The sequence below is a fragment of the Oncorhynchus gorbuscha genome, linkage group LG06, assembly GCF_021184085.1.
Source record: "Oncorhynchus gorbuscha isolate QuinsamMale2020 ecotype Even-year linkage group LG06, OgorEven_v1.0, whole genome shotgun sequence".
NCBI lineage: Eukaryota > Metazoa > Chordata > Actinopteri > Salmoniformes > Salmonidae > Oncorhynchus > Oncorhynchus gorbuscha.
Window position 1 is genome coordinate 32,845,917 of NC_060178.1, and position 7,174 is coordinate 32,853,090.

Genomic DNA, 7,174 nt, shown 5'->3' on the forward strand with positions numbered 1-7,174 from the left:
CATTTTGAATTAGAGAAGAATGGATTGAGTTGTTCAATGCTAGTTAAGGATACTATAGTTATCAAGTTTCACATTGGATTTAATTCTGGTGCCGCTCTGCACACACAAGCTTGTAAGCTAGCTAGCTCTGGTCTAGCTCTGATCTAGCTCTTGAAAACTCCAGGCGGCATTATGAGTAATGTAATGGAACTGAGAGTCATGATCCAAGGCTAGCTCTGGTCCACCGTCAGTTAAGCCAAATCTCTGAAGTTCAAAGACATTCAAAGTTCCTCCATAGAAGCCGCTCCTCCGTAGGTATAATTCTGTGGGCCTCATTCAGATAATGCATGTCATAACAACAAGATGCCCAGAGCTTCATGTTCAGTGCTCTCCAAACCGACAAAATGTCAGTTTATTCTCGCACCCAACACCACACTTGTTTGTCCAATGCATGTACATACTGTAGTTTGTCCGCTCCGTAGCATGTTGCTCTATCCATTGTCGAAGCAATTTATTTTTGAGCTATTAAAAATATATATATATATTTTTCAAATGTTTAAAAAGGAACAGAAAGGAATGATATAGCGATCACTTTTTCTTTTTTTAACTGGTTCAGAACGGTTTTTCTAGTCGGAATAGTGGAACGGAACCCCCAAAATAATGGTTATGTTTAGAACTAAACCCCTGGCAAGGGATTAAGGTTAGGGTTAGAGTTAGATAAGGGTTAGGTTTAGGGTTAGGGAAAATAGGATTTTCAATGGGAATCAATTGTTTGTCTCCAAAAGGTCCTCACAAGTATAGATAGACATAGCTGTGTGTGTGTGTCCTTGCGTGTGTGCGTGAATGTGCACGTGATGTTTGTGTGTGTGCATGTGTGTGAAGAAAGCTTGAGAATGACAGATAGTAGTGGCGGCTCATCAGATGTTAGTACCACAATAACTAGCCCATCACACTGTCCATTGGAGTATCACATCCTGAGACACATTCTACACAGGAGCACAGATTTGGGTGTTTATGTGAAACTGATGTGTTTCGAGCGGCTGTGTTGTCTTGGAAGAATTTGTACATGTGCGTGCTGGGTATGTTGAAGTGTTTTTGTATTACTGGCTTATGTACTGGCGTGAATATGTTTTTCCCTGTGTGTGTTAGCGCAGGCGTCGCAGTGTGTACATGCGTGTCAGGGAGTGTCTGTGTGTGGGAGAGATGACAGGCCGTCAGAGCTGCTGTGGAGAATTAAAGTAATGCTAAGGATGATAAAGGCCTGGAGGAAGGCTGGGAATAAACAGTCTGATCTGTGACACACACAGACACACATTTGGGGCGGCAGGTAGCCTGGTGGTTAGAGCATTGGGCGAGTAACCGAAATCGAATCCCCAAGCTGACAAGGTAAAAATCTGTCCTTCTGCCCCTGAACAAGGCAGTTACTGTTCCCCAGTAGTCATTGTAATTAAGAATTTGTTCTTAACTGACTTGCTTAGTTAAATAAAGGTACCAAAAAAAACATGTGAGAGGAAGGGAGGAAGATAGAGAGAGCAGGGTAGAAAAGGTTGTGGGGGACTTGTTTTTCTCTACTGACACTGTAAGAAGCACTCGAAGGGGAATGCATTATTGACCAGACAGCAGGCAGGCTTTTAGATGCTGGAGACCAAATCAACCCATAGCACTTAACTTCCCTCAGGTCTACGTGCACGCACACACACACACACACACACACACACACACACACACACACACACACACACACACACACACACACACACACACACACACACACACACACACACACACACACACACACACACACACACACACACACACACACACACACACACAGCCAAACCGTGTGAGGAGGACATCTGAAGAGCTCAGCCCTCTTAAAATAAAGTGGTGATCCTAACTGACCTAAGTCATGGTATTTCTGTTAGGATTAAATGTCAGGAATTGTGAAGAACTGAGTTTAAATGTATTTGGTTAAGGTGCATGTAAACTTCAGACTTCAACTGTAGCTAGCTCCACCGACTCTCTACAGCTAACACAGCTTTATTCAAAAACAAACCAATTGTGATTTAATTATAATTTTGCTAGCTACACACAAAAATGTTGGGTTGTTTCGTTACCCAACCGCTGGATTGCAAGCCTTAGGTGGTTTGTTTTCTTAAAGACTGCTGGGTTATTGATGCTTGGTGCTCAGTTATTGATGCTGGGTTATTGAGATTTGACCCAACGGGTCAGCTCAGAAGACTAGAGGCGTGGCTTAGTAGGGATGTGGCTTTCAGGTAGTTATTTTTGGTCTGTGAGAGTGAATGTCATTCTGGTTACAGTTTTTGATAACTGCTTCCACATGATTTCTGAAACTATGGCTCCTTTTCTCTAGACTCTACACACAGATTAACAAATAGGCTTGTCCTCCTCCTCATTGTCCTCATCCCCCTCTTACTCTCACTCCTCTTCCCCTCTCTCCAAAATTGGTCTCCATTGTTGTCCAAACCAAGAAAGCCTACCTGAAGCCTATTTATAGTGCTCAGGCTCTGATTTCTAAGTGAAGAAACTAGCTATACGTGTTTTCACACGTCAGCACTGGGTGTACATGTGTGTGGCATTTGGTATGGCAGTGTTTTCCAAACGAAACACAAGACCTGTTAGTTTTGAATGATGTGTTTAATGTAGAGAACTGTGTTTAGTGTTTTGCAAAAAGTGTTTTACAATTGCAAACTGAGTGTAAAGCAGATAATGTGCTTGCAGTTTTGCAGACTTGGTCTGAAGATTAGGTACATGAGTTAATGGTTTCACTGAGTGTGCCTCAAGTACCACTTTTAGTGTGTAAGCGATTGTAAAAAAAACTCTAATCTGTTCTGTTGATCACATTTTAAGGTTTAACACTGACACAGTTTTAATGAGGTTGACACAAGTGTTTGAGTTCGTCAAGTGTCTATGCATCTGCCACACTCCCTCAATGTTGGGATATGCAAATAATAATGTTAGGAATATGTCACGTAAAAAAATGTATCATTAGAAACTTTCAGTGTACTTGAAGAACAGAAATGATATGTACTCTTACGGGTGGCCAAAAATAATTATCTGAAATGATCTGAATTATCTGCCCTTAGGCCACACCTCCTGGAAATTGGCCACACCCCCTGAAAATAACCTATAGATTACATGCTGAGTCTACCCAACTGATGGTTAAAAAAGCCTAATTGATGGTTAAATTAACCCATGTTTGGGTAATGCAAACAACCCAACATGTTTTGTTATTCCTGCAACCCAACTGACTGGGTCAAAATAGCCCAGTGTGTGTTGGGCTAATATTCGGCTTGTGTCCAATATTTACTGACCACTGGGTTGCCAAAGCTTTATAAGGTATTGAGATCAAGTTTGCCAGTACAACTAAGATAATACCTTAGAAAAATGAAAAAAGTAATATTCATACTTTTGAGGGCTACTTTAGGTCAATATGACAAAGACTTGTCGGTTTAAAATCCTAGCAATATTACCACTAAATCTTACAATTAGCTACGTGAGAAATACAAGGTTGGCATTTTACATCTGCCACTTTTGGTTCTTAGGTTTCTAAACACAAAAACTAAGAAAAATGTATGAGAAAAGACATTAGGTTGCATCCTGCCTCCTATTTTGGTCTGACCGCAGCACCTCGTCTACATCACAAGCGATGTTCTCCCTGGCTAAACAGCGGGGAAAGAATCTTCTGGAGTGACGGATCCAGCCGCCAAAAGCCCCCCACATAAACTTCACCACATGCATCCTCCATTGCCCGGAGAAGAGGCACGCGTGCGAGGGGATGGCGGTCATACACTTTCCATCGCCATGCGGCTGTTCGATGAACCAGTTGCGGACCAGAGCAGCCGGGTGGAAACTCACGTTGTCACAGATGACAACATACCTGGGCTGCTCTGGTCCGCCCCTCTGCTTGGTTGGAATGAGGATGCCGTGTAGTGTGTCCAGGAATGTGATGAGAAGGGCGGTGTTGTAGGGACCAAGGTTGGCATGGTGATAGAGGACATCTTGCTGGCTAACGGCTGCGCACATGGTGATATTCCCTCCACGCTGTCCAGGGACATTCACAATGGCACGGTGGCCAATAATGTTCCGTCCCTGTCCACTTCTATTGGCTCAGTTGAAGCCAGCCTCATCAATATAAATATAAACGTGCTGAATTGTACCGGAATCCAGCTCCAAGACTCTCTGAAACACACAACAAGACAGTATGTGACAGACCTAGAGCAGTCAATATGGTGAGGCACAATACACTGGATTACTGTACTGTAATGTGTCTATACAGTGCCGATATGATAGTAAATTCACAGTATAGTACTTACTTGCACATATTCATAGCGCTGTTCTTTAACCCTCTCTGAGTGTTGCTCAAATGGCTCCCTGTAGACCTGTTTCATCCGGATTCGGTTGCGCTGTAATACACAGTCCAATACAGACAAGCCCAGCTGGTGAATGTTATTGAGTATTGTGTTGTCCGCAATTATGTGGTTCTGGATTTCTAGTAGCCTAATGGTACTGTTTGTTTGTTCACAAAAGCGGTCTCCTGTTCTGGTGTGAACAGCTGGTGTCTTCCACCATGGACTGGAGGTCTCTCAGTTCTGCAGAAGATCCACAAATATGATACGATTGCTTACATTAAGCTAAAATTATCTATTTTCTTTCAATATGAAATGACATTACTGTAACATTGGCCAACAATCACTGAGTAACATAGGCCTGTTGATATGTCGGACTGCAGTATACATAAAGAGCATAGTGTAGATGGTAGGTAACTTACCGGTTGTCATTTCTGAATGTATGGATGATAGATGCAACCATGTAGCAGTTCACGTTGGACTGACCTCTCTGCCCAGCCTCCCTCATACTCAATCCATGGATGAGCACATGGTCAACCAATGTGGCCCCGATCTCATCTGAAACAACTGTCCTTCCTCGGCCTCACCCTCCTCTTCCTCTCACGTTCTGACCTTAGTTCCCTTTTTACGTCTTTATTTTAATTGGTCAGGGCGTAAGTTGGGGTGGGCATTCTATGCTGTTTTTCTATGTTTTGTTCTGTTGTTATATTTCTATGTGTTTGGCCTAGTATGGTTCTCAGAGGCAGGTGTCAGTCGTTGTCTCTGATTGGGAGCCATATTTAGGTAGCCTGTTTTCTATTGTGTTTTGTGGCTGGTTGTATCCTGTGTTAGTGTTTTCACCATACGGGACTGTTTCGTTTGTTTGTACTTTTGTTATTTTGTTCAGTTGATTTATTAAATATATAATTATGGACACTTACCACGCTGCACATTGGTCTGATCTTTGCTACTCCTCCTCTGAAGAGGAATGTTACACACTCCTTCACCTCTTGCCTCACCCTTGACTTCCATTTTCCTCCAAAACAGGAGAGCTCATCTGTGGCCTTTTATAGTGCTAAAACTCTGATTTTTAAGTGAACAATTCAGCAACTAGTGTTTCCACCTGTGAGGAGTGGGTGTTGCCAATTGGTGCATAGAGTTTGGCATTGTGATTGGCGTTGCTTTCCAAAGGGACTAAAAATATTTTTATTTTAAATGTTGTGCCTAATGTAGTGTGCTATAGAATTGAAAACTGAGTGTAAATCAGGAATTGTGCTTGCAATTTTACTGACTTGGTTTATGGATTTGGTACATGAGTTTCAGGTTTCGGTGATTCCGTTTCCAATTTTAGTGTGTAAACAATGGGGAAAAACTGTAAGTCATATTTAATCATGTACAAGAAAATGTTACACAATACACATGTAATCCTACAGTATATGTACTGTGTGTTTATCTTTTCATATTTATCTGATTTTTATCAAATCATATGGCACATACTATAGTTGCTGTCTGCACTACGCTACCCATCTAAAATGTAAATACAGTTGCTTGTTAAAACATACTGCATTCATTCATAATCTATTGATGAAGAAACCGTGTGAGTGAAATCCCTCAAACGGAGGAGGGATATTCCTGATGTTCTCACAGGACCATGACGCACATTCCCAGAGCCTTGAAGCGTCCCACTGGGCACAGACGTCATTTCAACATCTAGTTTTGACTTACATATAGTTGAGTTGTCAACTAACATGAATTCAACATGAAATCAACCAAATATGTCACGTCATTGAATTTAGGTTCAAATGTGGGTGGAAAATACAAAATCCCCTTGCTTTAATGCTTTTTGCAAATCCAAATCAATTTTCCACGTTGATTCAACGTCATCACATTACATTTTACGGTTGAAATGACATGGAAACAGCGTTGTTTCAACCAGTTTTTCCCCCCGGTGGAATAGCAGCAAACGTTGTCGGGTAACGGGGCTTCTCTGAAGCTTTCTCGATGGTACACAGTGTTCAGAATCATTCTACTGATGTGTTCTTACAGTAGGAGACGATCTAAATAATGGAAGACGTTCTATATTGACATCCATCTCTGCATGCCTTTTAAGGGAGTACGTTTCAAAAAAGGATCAGAGAGGCGATAGAGAAAGATGTACAGTTCCTTTCAATGATCAGACTTGACAGTGACATCTATTCATATCTAGCTTTCAAAAGAGGTGTCTACGTGAACTGTATGATGATCTTTACATCTGTCTCTCTCTTCCCCTCGGTCTCTTGCCCTCTCCCTCTCTCTCTCTCTCTTTCTCTGACAGGTATAGCTAGCGATATATTTAGCTATAGGCTTTTATACTGGGATCTTCTGACAGGCTTTCATGTTTAGGAGAGTTGTAAGGGGAGTGAGTGTGAGTGTGAGTGAGAATGCAATCCACCGTTCTACTGTATCTACCTGGCATAGTGAGAGCCCACAGGGCTCACAGTGAAGACACAAACAGCAGCCATCTTTTTCGCAATCATGTCCCTACCCTAACCTGCTACATAACACAGCCCACTGTGACTGTGATATGCACTGCAAAGTAAAGATCATGGGTGTCAGGTCAAATATACATTGAACAAAAATATAAACGCAACATGTAAAGTGTTGGTCCCATGTTTCATGAGCTGAAATAAAAGATCCTAGAAATGTTTCATACACACAAATGTTTATTTCTCTAACGCCGCCACCAGACGTTGTACGGGAAAGTGGTTTTCTGATGTCAACATTGCAAACAGAATACCCCATGGTGACGGTGGGGTTATGGTATGGGCAGACAAGCTCTGGACAACGAACACAATTGCATTTTATCG

At 41.9% G+C, this 7,174-nt stretch overlaps 1 long non-coding RNA gene across 1 annotated transcript; it reads right to left on the reverse strand.

Moving 5' to 3' along the window:
• Window positions 1–3,506: 3,506 nt before the first annotated feature.
• On the reverse strand, window positions 3,507–5,359 carry LOC124037100. Its single transcript, XR_006839115.1, has 3 exons — window positions 5,270–5,359; window positions 4,317–4,406; window positions 3,507–4,182 (listed from the first exon to the last, which is right to left on the reverse strand). It is a non-coding gene; the product is annotated as an uncharacterized LOC124037100 (long non-coding RNA).
• Between the last annotated feature and the right edge of the window lie 1,815 nt (window positions 5,360–7,174).